The following is a 14894-nucleotide window of genomic DNA, read 5'->3' on the forward strand; positions in this document are numbered from 1 at the left end:
CATGCAGCTAAATCCCCAGAGAATCCTTAGAGCTTAAGAGAGAGAATCAGACAATGGGTTCAACTATGGATGAATTACTTTATTCCTCAGCTCTGTTGTGTGTACAGATGAGGCATTGAAAGCATGTTTTGTTTTTTTCATTTTTTCAGGACCTGAGCCTAAGAATAAGTGGACAGATGACAAAACAACCATCACTCCCAAGATCTCCACTCTGAAACATTTCCCTACCCTTTCCTCTCCTAATTCTGACAGAACAGAAATGATGAAGTGGCACAGTAGATCTCAAGTCTAACTGTGTACGACCAGTCACCTTGGAGACTGTAGCCAGGAAACAGGGATGTCAGTGGATTTAGGTCAAGTTGCCAGCTACTGGAGTGATGCTGATAAGCTGTCCAGATGCACTAAGCCTGTGGATCTTCTTAGTATTAGGACAGCCCTGATGAATTAAACCAGCAGAGTGGATATCTAATTGGCCCAGAGCTTTCCTTGAGTTGGAGAGAGACACTGGCTGTGTTGGTGGGTTCCTAGCTCATGTTTTAGCCACATTCGATGTAAATAATCCTGAAGGAGGGGATGTGGTCCCATCCCTTCTGTGGCTGAGCCTTCTTACCAGGTAGCAATAAATTGGATAAATGAAGACATAATTTGGCTAAGGAGTGAAGCTTCTGCCCCCTGCTGGGCCAGTAGGAGATGCACACCCTGCACCACAAGCTAAAATAGGGAGCCAGCCCATTTGCTGAGTCCTAGGTCCTGGCTCCAGGCTCCACCCTGCTTCTCTCAGATTCCCTGGCAAGGTGGAAAGCCTTGAGAAGAACCACAGGTGGTGAAGGGTCCTAGCTGTTCATTCGCAGCTAGTGTGGCCTGAAGACCTGATTGTTCCTACCCTTGACGAGGCTTCTCTGTTTGCAGCCACACAGAGCCAGAGAGCTCTGACGAATGCTCCTCCCTGTGACGTGGGAACGGCCTGAAATAGGCCTGAATCCCTGCCAGGCAGCTCCATGATTCCTCTGTAGTATGACCTTAAATATTCTAGATAAGTCAGAAGCCGAAAATAGCTCAGGTCTGGGAATGATGGAATTTGGCTCTGTCTTTAGGCTGAATTCTTACTTTTCATCCCTGTTATATTTGCATTTCAAGCAAAATTCAACACCACAAGGCTACAGATTTTGAAGTATGCTGCTCCTAAATTTAACCACGAGGTAATTTGCCGTGTGTGACTACTTGATTGCAATTCAGATCTGTGATTGTTTAGAAGAGGGGTTGTGGAGTTTTTAATTCATGATTTCATTCTTTGTAGTCTTTTCGGTTTCGCAGAATATAGCTCCTGTGGCTTTCAATAAAGTAATGGGGTTCATTACTGAAATGGTAATATAAAAATAGTGACTGTTGGGCTGGGAGTGTGGCCTGGTGGTAGAGTGCTTGCCTAGCATGCATGAAGCCCTGGGTTTGATTCCCTGGTACCACATACATAGAAAAATCCAGAAGTGGTGATGTGGCTCAAGTGGTAGAGAACTAGCATTGAGAAAGCCAAGGAGAGTGCTCAGGCCCTGAGTTCAAGGCCCAGGATTGACAAAATAATAATAATAATAATAATAGCAATAATAATAATAATATCATAACTGTTCTCTGTCAATAGGACATGTAAAATGATATGTCTGTATTTGTAAATGTTTGAAATGGATCCTACAAAAGATTTTTTAAAAGGAATCATTGGATCCTTACTTAGTTAAATTATCTGTATATTTCCTGAGGGCCATGTTCTATGTGCATACATCTTCTGGTGCATATCTAGACAAGAAAATCACAAACATGTCTTCCATACAGTCTTAAACTTTTTAAAATAAATGCACTTGTTGAACTTTGGTTTTATCTGATATGCTGATAGTTTCGGTCTCCCTTTTATTTGCATACGTTCCCTTCACACGCCTTGCCCCCACGCATGCGCAGTCTTATCGTTTCATGACAACTCAGAACCTTGGGCTCGTGCTTGCCTTTTTCCATTCATGACAGGCACTCTGCCTCAAACTGTGATTCTCGGATCTCAGACTCCTGATTAGGAATTTATTCTAGAAGATAGAAATTCATTTTGAAAATCTGAATGCAGAATTGTGAAAACTTGAGGAAATAGCTGAATATCACTTGATCATCTCCCACTTTTTAAAACAGGAACTAGAATATTGCTCAAGGGAAGCTCTGAAAAGTTTGCATCATTGAGATTCAATATCCTACAAATATCCAAACTTCGCACAAAAGGAGGTGGGTAGATGGAAGTTAAAGTGGAGTTTTGCAGAAGAGATTTTAAAAGTTCTCTAGGATCTGTTAAATGTGCAAACTGAAATTTGGTGGAATGAAGAATCCTACACAGGGTTTGTGGACATGCCTCTCTTCCAGTTTCCCCAGCTTCCTACAGAGAATTCCTGGTGGATACTTACTTCTGATGCTGAAGGAATATGAAAACAAATTATCTTCACTAATGGCAAGGATACAAGCTCCTAACCCTTTCACATGTAAGGTCTACCAGTCACTTCTTATTTCATAACAGAGTTTTGTCTTCCTTCCAGGAGTGTGGCCATGCCTGCCTGAGTCTTATACTCCACCAGTTCTGCCAAAGCTCACCATCCTTTCCCATGTTGATTCTTTGAAACCTAGGTATAGTAGTAGCCAAACTTTGGAAAATAAGCTTTCTAATCTTCATTAACAGCAAATATTCAGAAAATGGCAAAGCCGTATGTGGTGTTGTAAATAGGTGGCGATTACACAATGTGGAATTACAGAAGTGGATAATTTTCGCAGTGAAGATGAGAATCTAGAAAGATTTCTGACGCTCCCTTGGGCAAAATGAATCGAACCCATCTTACTAAACTGTAACCAGTTTTCTGAGTCAGGCTTCCCTAAATGACTGTCAAGTACCACTGATAAGAAACACAGAGCCAGAAGTCAGTGTCTCATGCCTGTAAACCCAGCTACTCAGGAGGCTGAGATTTGAGGGTATGGGTTTGAATCCAACTCAAGCAAACAAATCCTTGAGGCTCTTAACCCCAGTTAACCACCAGAAGTGGAGATGTAGCTCAAGTAAGTGTTGGAGCACCAGACATCAGTGAAAAATCTCAGTATCCAGTACTGGCAGGAAAGGAAGAAGGAAAGACAGACAGACAGACAGACAGACAAGGAGGGAGGGAGAAAAGGAGGGAGGGAGGAAGGGAGAAGAGGGAGGAAGGAAGGAAGGAAGGAAGGAAGGAAGGAAGGAAGGAAGGAAGGGAGGAAGGAAGGAAGGAAGGAAGGAAAGAAGGAAGGAAGAAAGGAGAAAAACATGATAAAATAATCAACATTTGAATTTGAATAATTTGAATTTTTGAATAATTTGAATTTTGAATAATCAAATTTTGAATATTAATTCAAAACTTAAGGAACAAGAAATCAATTTTAATGACATCTCTAAGTTAAAAAGGATTTGCTAGTGTGGCCTAGAGGCAGAGTGCTTGCGTAGCATGCATGAAGTCCTGGGTTCAATTCCTCCACACCACATACACAGAAAAAGCTGGAAGTGGTGCTGTGGCTCAAGTGGTAGAGCACTAACCTTGAGCAAGGTGCTCAAGAATAGTGCCCAGGCCCTGAGTTCAAGCCCCAGGACTGGCACAAATAAATAAATAAATAGCTTTGCTAAAACTTTCCAAGTGTTTTCTTCTATCCCATTTCTCTTCGGCATCTACTCCAGCCAATGGCTCTGATGCTCCCCATTCTTGCTACATGGATTCAGGCATCCATTTGTCATTATTTCAGCCAGGGGAGACAGTGCACTCTGAGAGGAAAAGCACAATGTCTTTAACTCATGAGTTCAACCCCATTCTCACAATAAAGAAATTACTAATGTTGAATCCAAAGCAAGCATATTCTCTAGCCCTTAAGGTTTTGGTGGTGATGGTGGTGGTGGTGGTGTTTTCTGTACTCTCTTGTTAGTCCAGTCAGCTAGTGGTTTCTCACTTGCTTCTCAGACCTGAAGCTTTCCTTACCAATTCAGAGCCACACTCTAATACATCAACTTTCTTCAGAGTGGAACAAAGACATCTCTTATAATCCAACAGATTCAAAACGAAAAACAATCCATTACAACAGATCAGCAGTGGTTGTCAATATAGATGTGCTCATTTCAACCACTGCAAAACACAACAAACATCTGGAATGTGTGCTTCTCTAAATGACACTTACCTTTCTTCCTAAATTATCTCTATATGGCTAGAACTCTGTGTTTTAAATGTTGAATTCATTCCTGTTGAAGATAATTCAAATTTTAATGAAACCCTATTGCCTTATACAACTTATTCTATTGAAGCTTTCCCTGAGTTTTCTGCCTTTAAAGTGTGTGTTGTGCTAATGATGGGCATAGTGATTAAAAAATGTTTGTGGCCTAGGCCCCTTCATGCCATAAGTTAAGCATCTGAAAAGTTGATATGATAATAATACTTAGTTCACAGACCCATACATAGTGCAGAAAATAGGCTTATGACAGGGTAGAGCAAAAATGCTAGAGAAATTTGTTGTTGCTATTTTACTGAGGGACTAGAGAAGTAAAGGATTGAAGTAACTTGTTTGGACTGAGAAGTGGCAGAGAAAGGCATCAAATCTAGGCAGTGAATCTCTACTCATTCCTATTCTGCCAAACATTTTCTCTAGCACCTGCATTTATGTTTGTATGTCTGTATCTGCATATATTTTGCATCAGGAACAGAAACTTCTGCTTGAATTGCAGAATAAATTTAAATATAACTGAGTCCTCTTGACAAATAATTCAGAGTTCTGCTGATGATCAACAGAGTAAGGAATGTAATGGGTATACTAGCCCAGGCCTTGTACTGAATTCATTGTTTTTGTAACCTCAATTAAACTTGCCTTTTTATGATTGTGATATTACAAAACTTTACAACTGGAAAATATCACATCCATAATGAGTTGTGCCTCATATATGCTAGCCATTCACGCCTTTTTTTATGATTCTTCACAATTTTTATACAGCTGGCTGGTACTGTGTTGGAAATTCTACATTTTATGTCATGGATCAATTTTTTTTTGGAGCTAAATCCACCTTGTAATGTTGGACTTAATTCATTCAGTTATTTTCTATAAGCCGCAATATAGGAGAAGTTCCAGGGTACAATGAAAAGTAATACAACCCAATCTTGGAATTTAAGAGGATTTGAGAAAAACCAATAGTCAGATTCATGGGTGGGGTTTGGAGATATAGAGAAAAATGATGAAAGGGTAAGATGCACTGGATTAGTAAATTGATATGTCATATTGAAATTCACTGTACAACTACTTATAGATAAGAATACAAATTCTAACACATTGAGTGGAATGTATACTTTCACAAGTAGATTTTGATACATGATGAGCTGATTTTGCTCACTGGTTATAATCCTGCATCATGTGAATAAATTATACAGTCAGTACAAGCATAATAATTATTTATCATGTCTCAGATGCCAGCTGGCTGATCTACTCACTCTAAACCCCAGTTTCTTCATCTATAAAACACAAACACAAACAATACCAGTGCACAGAGTGGCTATAAAGGTCAAATAAAATATTCATGGGCAAGGCCTGGCACATAATAAATGCTATTAAATATGTATTATTCGAAATACCAGAAGTAGTAGCTATTGTATCTAGAAAGCAAGAATTTAGTTAGTAAGTCTTGGACTGGGCCTTCCATCCCCCACCTCAACCATTGCTGGAATTCAGAAGGAAACTTTGTCCATCGTGATTCTGTGATTTACCTGGAAGAAAAAGAACTCCAAGGCAAAAGATCTTGACTAAACTAGTCGAGCATCTCTACAGTGTATCCAAGTAGATGAATTGAGTTTTGTGAAATAGATTTTGGGCATGAGTAAGAAGCTAAGCAGTCCCTCTCCAAGGGAAGCCTCTCTTGGCAGTCAGCCAGCTTTGGAGACCTCAAGGTTGGGGGCTCTGCAGCCAGTGGCTCACAATGTACAATGGGGGTTCTTCCAGGGTTGGCGGCATGTGGAGGACATGGAAGAGATGCAGAGTGAAATGTTTACTCATCCTTACATCCCACACATCCTTTAAATGGAACAATAAAGTTGTAGGAATCTGGATAAACAGGCAAACACAACCATTAAGTTCCTCTGTGTGGATTCCACACACTGGCTCCAATAATCCCGAGGTGAGAACACGTGTCACTTTGCTCCTGGTTTTTGCTAAAATGTTGGGCTAAAGTTCGGATCATAGCCTGCACTAGAAATAAAATCTGAGCAGCAGCACCCAGAATCCTAGAGCCCCCCAACTCCTGTGGACCTGGGGGCCTCAGAAGGGGTTTGTAGATGTGAAGAGCTTTTAGGCCTTCAACATTTTTTTCTATGCTAAAAGAAAGAACAATGAAAACACAGTGTTCACCTTCTGCATTGAAGGTGAATGTTTTATTACATTTTCTCATATTTATTTATTTATTTATTTGTTTATTTATTTATTTATTTATTTATTTGCCAGTCCTGGGCTTGAGCTCAGGGCCTGAGCACTGTCCTTGGACTTTCTCAAGGCTAGAGCTCTACCACTTGAGCCTCAGCACCACTTCCGGCTTTTTTCTATGTATGTGGTACCGAGGAATCGAACCCGGGTCTTCATGCATGCTAGGCAAGCACTTTAACCACTAGGCCAAACTCCCGGTCCTACATTTTCTCATATTTAATACACAAAACCTTACTGGGCAGATAGAATTCTTGGCCCCATTTCATTGGCTAAGAAAGTAAAGCACTGAATGATTCATTAACTTACCCATTTTCAGCTAGGTCATAACTGGCTCCGATGTGATGCAAATCTATTTGGGCATGCTTTCATATTTTACAAAAAAACTTTGCTGCATTTTGTTTCAATATCCTCATAATACATGCTCCTTGGAAATAATTTAAAAACACACAGAAAACTCAGAGAAACAAAGGTATTTTTATATCAAAGGACTTTTATTTACTTAAGAATAGTTACTTCTTTAATCGAGCTCTATGGCTCATGCCTGTAATCCTAGCTACTCAACAGGCTGAGATCTGATGAATCAAGGTTCAAAGCCAACCCCAGCATTAAAGTCTGTGAGACTCATCACCAGTTAGCCACCAGAAAACTGGAAGTGGCACTGTGGCTCAAGGGGTACAGTGGTAACCTTGAGCTGAAGAACTCAGGGACAATGCCCAGGCCCAGAGTTCAAGCTCCATGACAGAGAGAGAGAGAGAGAGAGAGAGAGAGAGAGAGAGAGAGAGAGAGAGAGAGAGAGAGAGAGAGAGAGAGAGAGAGAGAGAGAAAGAGAGAGAGAGAGAGAGAGAGAGAGAGAGAGAGAAATAGTTACCTCTTTAAAAATTCTATTCAAGGCTGTGTATGGTGGCTCATTGCCATAACTCAGGGCCTATTCAGGAGGTGGAGATTGGAAGGATCGTGGCTCAATGCCAGCCCACCCCCCCCCCCAAATAGTTAGCAAGGCCTCACCTCAACCAATAAACTGGACAAGGTAGTTCTCACCACTAACTCAAGCTACATGGAAAGCAGAGGTAAGATGATCATGATCTAGGTCAGGCTGAAAAGAAGTGAAAGATCCTACCTGAAATGTTAATAAAAGCAAAGAGAGCTGGTGGCATGGTTCAAGTGGTAGAGCACCTGCTTAGCAAGGCTGAAGCCCTAAGTTCAAACCCCCCAGTGCAGACACACACACACACACACACACACACACACACACACACACACACACACACACACCACGTCTATTCAGCTATTTTTGCAGACTTTCTAAGCAGGACTAACTTTCCAAGGACTTCTGAGTCTCCAATCAATTTTTCTACATTAGCTCTCTGCACCTAACAAGCATGCCAATGTATGTGGACCAAAGAAATCCAAGAAAAAGCTGCCTTGTTGGGCCTCAATAGGTACCAACATGGTACCTGCTATCTCCCACCCCTCGTCTTCAGTCAGTCACAGCTCTGGGCATCTCCACAGCTTCTGAAGTGTGATGAGACAGAGCTGTGAAGATGAACGCTGTGAAAGCACTTCCTCCTTGTTTCTCCACTCACCAAAATAGCTTGGAGAGAAAATAAAAATCTTCTTCTAATCAGTTTCTTGCCTTTGTGACTATTGCCTTTGGTTTAGGATCATCCACACGCACAGTCCAAGAACAGATAAAGAAAATGCAAATACGAGCCGACAAAACCCCAAATTGATCAAATGAAGATCGTTTAGGTTAGACAATTATATTCTTTAGGTAGATCATTCTTAGAGGAATAAACAGGAGAAGGAAGAGACAAAGGCATTCCAATAAAGATGTCTGATCACCTGTTTTTATGATGGATAATAAACATTTCTGTTCTTTAGCATGTAATTAATTGATGTTTGTACTAGGCCAATTACCACTTAAGCTGCCCTTCACTTCCGATAATTTGGAGATAAGAATTGCATGGGTTTTGGGGCACAGTAAAAACTGTACATAGGGCCAGGAGTTTGGTCTAGTGGTAGAGTGTTCTACTGTGCATGAAACCCTGGATTTGATTCCTCTGTACCACATACACAGAAAAAGCTGCGAATGGTGCTGTGGTTCAAATGGTAGAGCTCTAGCCTTGAGAAAATGCAAGGACAGTGCCCAGGCCCTGAGTTCAAGTCCCAGGCCTGGCAAAAAATACTGTACATATTCATAGGAAACTATATGACATTTGGTGTATGTATCCACCAATTGAGTCATATTCAAATGAGGGGAAACGTGATCTTTATACTTGAAATCTATATGTGAACTATGATATTTACACATCAGGCATCAGAAAATTTCATCATAAGCTTCATAGGATCCTTCTGGCTTTCATCTGATTCTGTCTTCACACGAGTGCTGGAGAGTTGTGATTCCGCATGTCCACAAGTCTTTGCTCACTTGGGGTAGTTCATTTTGCATTCCAAAATATACCAATCACATTATCCGATCTCAAGAGAGACTCCGCCCCGGACTGTGGAGCTCATCTCACTTAGTCATGGAAACTGGTCTACGGTTAGGTGTGTGATTCAGGCCACAAGGAGCTCGTTCATGGCAGTACATAACTCTGTTTCTTGCTTGTTGGAAGAAGATGCGAGCCCAGAGCTTTGGCACTGCGAAGCTAAAGATGATGAAAGCAGAAATCAGCAGGAGGCAGAAGAGTGTGTGTGTGTGTGTGTGTGTGTGTGTGTGTGTGTGTGTGTGTGTGAAAGAGAGAGAAAGAGAGAGACACACAGAGGCAGAGTCACATTCCAAAATGTACTTCTAGAAGCTATATAAATATACATTCAAATGTGAGTATTTATACCTAGGTATGTGTATATATGCACATACATATATTCAAATATTTATTTATACACCCCCCCAAGTTGTATCTCTGTCATTTAACCCAAAGCATCCTGATGAATGGCCAAGCTTAGGGTGTTAAATAAACACAATCGGTAAGAATCCATTCTTCCTGACATGTGTCCTGGTAGATTTAAATAGGAAGTGCTGAAGCCTTTTGACAGGCATGTGGTAATCACAGAATTCAATGAATATACTTGGGTTCTTTGAGGCAGGCAGAGCTCCATGGCAGAGGCCATGCTAAAAGTCAGTGACCACAGACCTTTTTTATTCCAGGACTTCAGAGGACAGTGGGGACTCAGTTACATGCACGGGTTCGAAGGAAAATTAAGTATTCGCATGCTGAAAAATGGCAGGATTTTGATCAAGCAGAGCGGAGACACAGACAATGGGTAGGGAGTTTGATTTACTTTATGATGCTGATTCTTTTTTTTTAATTGTTGGGGTAATGCATAGAGGGGTTACAGTTACATTTGCCAGATAGTAAGTGCATGATTTCTCACACATTGATATTCCTTCTCATGCTTTTGTCCCCATTTCCCTCCATCCTTTCCTTTTGTTTGCTATCAAATTTCCGTTTGCAATTCAATTCCCATTCATTTCATTTTTCCTCTTTCTCCTCCTTGTTAAAAAGTAATATGGGAAAAATATTACATAATGGCTATAATGACAGTATAGAAATGAAATTTTACCTAAGTTACAAAAGCACAAAAATTCTCTTTATTGTGGTAAGGGATGATTATTAATTTAGCTTCAGGTAAAAAGTTCTTAAGTTGTTCATAAGTAACAAAGGAATAACATTCAGTCTATGGTACTTTAGTATATTTCAAGAAATTGGTTAAATACAAGTGGTATACAACTGTGTGTGTGTGTGTGTGTGTGTGTGTGTGAGAGAGAGAGAGAGAGAGAGAGAGAGAGAGAGAGAGAGAGAGAGAGAGAGAGAGAGAGAGACTATTAAGAAATTAAGAATCTCAAAGGACTTTTCTGCCTGAGCTGGCTTAGAATTAAAATCCTGAAATCTCAGTTTTATTAGTAGCTATTATGAGTCACTGGTGCCTGGTTCTTTACTGTACACTTAAAATGAATTGTAGGTAACTAGTAACAATGTAACTCATTCAACGTGGCTGTGTTATATGATCTGTGCCATTTCTTTCTGTGCAAAATAGAAGACAGTGAATTTTCCAAGTAATTTTGCTTAAAAGCATAGCAGTGAAAAGTTTGGTGTTCAGTTTCACAATCATATAAATGTAATTTGTAATCTAGTTTTGTGGTTCCCCAAAACTAAGTGGTTCTGGAGCTGATTCCAGAATTGTTTTCAGAGTCATCTATCATGTGTATAACAACGTGACTCCTACCATGTTTATGAGAGGAAGAAGTAAACTTGTCATAGGAATATTCCTTAAAATGAATTCTTCAAGAGCTAGAGAGATGGAGAGGCCAGATGTATAACATTTCTGTTTTTGCAGCTTGTCAGTCTAAATGATTTTAGAAAGTTTCCTTGCACTATTTTTTGACTATGGTGACATCTGCCATCTAGTGGCTGCCTTCTGTTACTACTATGGGATTAAATGAGTGCATTTTTTCCCTCATTGTACTTTATCTACCTGTTATTTCCATGTTCAAACAACATAGGAAAAATACAAATTTTAATTTATCATATTACTATGTTTAGTACAAAATTAGATCTCTTAGTAATCCACTCACTTCACTATAAGCATCTTCAACAAATGGGGAAAAATATCCTGTCTTAGTCACTTGGCCCCTAAGCTTAATTAGCTTCCATCCACCTTTTCATCCTAAATTTGAGCCTTCAATGCTGCTCTCTGAGTTCAGCGTCCATATTGATGTACAACAGGTATCTTATGCCTACTCCAATTCTCTCTCCACTCTTTAGCCTCCCCTAGCCCACTCCACACACTGTGCACTTTATCACAGTGTATCTTCTTCATCAGTGCTCCTTGACCCAATCGGAACACAAGTGTTGCTGACTCTACCTTGACAATGTACCTAAGTCAATCGTTTCTCTTCCCTCACGTGGCAGTGTGTCTAAGACACTACTTACTGCTGTATCCTCTGCTTCTGTGAGAGTCTGGGGCAGCCTGTCTCCTCATTCTCCTGTGCCTCTTTGTTCTGAAGATCTGAGGTAAGAGTCATTTCACAAACTCCCCCTAATGAGTGGACGAGTGTGTGTGTGTGTGTGTGTGTGTGTGTGTGTGTGTGTGTGTGTGTGTGTGTACTGGGGCTTGAACTCATTTGGCTTTTGTACTCGAGGATGCCACTCTACCACTTCTAGCATTTTGCTTTTTATTTGGAGGTAAGACTTGCACAGCTTCCCTGGCCCCTTCCCTGCGTTTTCTGGGCTGACTTTGAACTGCGACTCTCAGATCTCAGCCAATAGCTAGGATCACAGGCATGAGCCACCAAAAATGTTTTATGCCCACATTTCCAATTAATTATGGACTTGTCATCATGATCTAAAAGGTTCTGGAAAGCTACGACTTTGCCTAATCTCCGGGCCAAGCTTGTGCTAACCCCGCCTGCTCTCCCAGTTCCAGCCAGGTCAGCCTTCTCCTTTGCTGAATAGACCCGGAACCTGACCAGGCCTTGGGTTTTCCATTGGCCTTGCTTCTGCCGCATGAGGGATGACCACTCACTGTCCAAATCGTTCGTTCCGTTTCCATTTAGATACTGAGAAAAGCCTTTCCTGACCTCTCTACCTGAAGTAAAATCCTCAGTAGCACGTGGCCTGGCATTATGTATCTGCTCCATAAATGTGAATTCTAGAACGGAAGGCAGAAGGAAGGATGGAGTTGGATTGCACAATCTCCACTTTTTGAAAACCGGTCCTGGGGCTTAAACTCGGAACCTGGGTGTTGCCCCTAATTATAGACGTGAGCCACAGGTAACTGGTCAATGTCTATTCTTTAGCATTTTATTTAGTTTTATGAGACCAACATTGGAAATATTACTTCTATGTTGCATATATTTAATGTTTTAAAAATATATTTTATTACCCCATATCTTACTATCTATATCTCTTGTGTGGTTGAAAACCGCTTTTAGGGGAAAACAAGTAGGTTTAGAATGTGATTGGCAAGAATCCTTTCTTCTTGCATTTCTTCTTGCACTGGGCACCAGTGTCATAAGTCTGTAACCCTCGCTACTCAAGGAATCTGAGATCCCAGGATACAGATTTGAATCCAGCCCAGGCAGGAAAGCCTGTTAGACTACTATCTCTAACGAACTATTCAGCAAAAACCAGAGTGGTGCAGTGGCTCAAGTTGTAGAGCACTAGTCTTGAGCAAAAGAATCCCAGGGACAGTGTCCCAGCGATAAGTTCAAGCCACAAGACCAGAAAAAAACATTCATCTATTCCTCCCACTAAAAATGGAGCATATACAAATACAGATTTATTCTCTCTCAAGCAAAAGTCAAAATGAGGCTTGAATTATGCTTTGTTGATGAATGACTGATTGCTTTATGAATATCCAAATGACATTTCATTGCTTCTGTTGATAAATATGGCTTTACACTTTGTCTCTGGTGCATGGAAATTGATAAAATCTAATTACTATCACTTTTAGAAAACAAGCACTTAGAAAATGTCTTTAAGTGCAACAAAGCAATGTTCCATCTTGGTAAGACTAGCATTGTTTCAGTAGCTTCTCAGTAAATAAGTAGTGATTGAATCTGCAAGGGTTTTTCAATTATAATTCACAATAAACACACTGAGTGCAATAGCTGCTTTATTATGAATAAATTTAGAAGGATAGGAAGTAAATATAAGAATTAAATGTAGCTGGATTGATAGAAACAGCCAAAGGGGTGCAATTAAAATAAACTTCTTTTTTTTTCTTGCTGTTTATGTTGTAACAATTGCTTTCTGGACAAAGTTTCCACAGTACTAAATACCTTCAGAGTAGTTGCCTTCTTTATTTTTTCTCTAACATTTCTAATAGAAATATTGGACTACACAAAAAATGATTAAAGATTTGGTGGTGAGATTGATCAACATGCGTTTTACTCCTAAACCGGCATGTTAAATTGAAATTTGTTTGTGCAATGACTTAAACAGTAGCAAAATCCAGTTTAAAAATGAATAAATTTAAAAAAAATTAAAAGATCTTACATCTACCCTCACCATTTGAATTTCACAAATAATGTTATTTGTTTTGTAGTGTATCTGTTTACTGCTCTAACAACTCATCTACTTAACTCATTTTTATGCAAACTAGAAGTGACTGAACACTGTGTGTGGTGTGTGTGTGTGTGTGTGTGTGTGTGTGTGTGTGTGTGTGTGTGTGTGTTTGGGAGAGAACTCAGGGCCTCATGCTCTTCTTGGGCTTTTTCATTCAAGCCCGGTGCTCTACCTCTTTACCACAGCTCTTCTTCCTTAGTTTTGCTGGGTAATTGAAGATAGGAGTTTCACAGTCTCCCCTGCCCTGGCTGGGAACTGCAATGCTCCTATCTCAGCTTCTTGGGTAGCCAGAATTACAGGAATGAGCCTAAGAGTACATTCCTTAATGAAAAAAAAAGTTGTAATTAAGAATGTGGCAAAGGGAATAGATGATTTCTGAAGGTTATGACCAACACCAAGTTTATGAGGCATACAAAATGATGCTAGGTTGAGCTTGCGCCAATATTACTGAATTAGAAATGCCAGTTTGTTACAAGTCACATGCACATATAGGTAAGGAGGAATCACCAGCTGGTTGATAGTTAAGCCCAAAAGTGAGGCTGGGAGTGGCTGAGCAGAGATAAATAAGAAGGTTAAGGGTGACAGCAAGGAAACATGGCATTCAATCCTGTTCAGAGTAAAAAGAAAATAAGAGTGAGAAGAAATCAGGGAGAGAACTGGGAAAGAAGAGGATGATGCAAAAACTTTCTTGTAAATCTCTTTATTGTCCTTTAAAATGTTGAAACCAGTCAGGTGCTAGTAATCCTAGCTCCTCAGGAGGTTGAGATCTGAGAGTTGTGGTTCAAAGCCAGCCCGGACAGGAAATTCCCTGAGACTCCTATCTCCAATTAACTATAAAAAGAAGGGGGGAAAGGGCAGAAGTGAATCTGTGGCTCAAGTAGTAGAGAACTAGACTTCAGACAGACAGACAGACAGACAGACAGACAGACAGACAGACAGATGAGGGGGAAAGGGAGAAGGGGGATAGAGCAAGAGCAAGAGAAAGAAGCTCAGGGACAGTGCCCAGGCCCTGAATTACTTTCTCAAATCCGACTTGCTGAAATGGAAACAAAGTATCTTATTTGACCTGAAGTCAGTCTGAGAACTAACTTTCCCCAAGTACTCTGCAACAAAGGGAAACCTTTTCCCTAACAGTCCTAGTCAGCATACATTAGCAATACAAAAGGAGAGAGCCAGCCAGTTGCTTCCTACACTAAATCCTTTGTAAACAGTGAGAAATGATTTACTTTGTCTCCTACACTGTTGCTTTTCCTCCTCCAGGTCTTTAAACCCCGGTAGGATTATAATTATCCAAAATAGGCTGAGAGCAGGGCCTAGGTAGAGTGCACGCATGAAGCCCTG

The 14894-nt window shown here is 40.4% G+C and overlaps 1 long non-coding RNA gene across 1 annotated transcript; it reads left to right on the plus strand.

Annotated features, from left to right (window-relative positions):
* The first annotated feature begins 1013 nt into the window (after positions 1 to 1013).
* Positions 1014 to 9730, plus strand: LOC150068498 (uncharacterized). The gene is made up of 3 exons (XR_016536003.1): positions 1014 to 1199; positions 2167 to 2256; positions 9632 to 9730. It is a non-coding gene; the product is annotated as an uncharacterized LOC150068498 (long non-coding RNA).
* Positions 9731 to 14894: the final 5164 nt, after the last annotated feature.

Source organism: Megascapheus bottae, chromosome 1, assembly GCF_031878675.1.
Source record: "Megascapheus bottae isolate mThoBot1 chromosome 1, mThoBot2.hap1, whole genome shotgun sequence".
In the NCBI taxonomy this organism is placed as follows: Eukaryota; Metazoa; Chordata; class Mammalia; order Rodentia; family Geomyidae; genus Megascapheus; species Megascapheus bottae.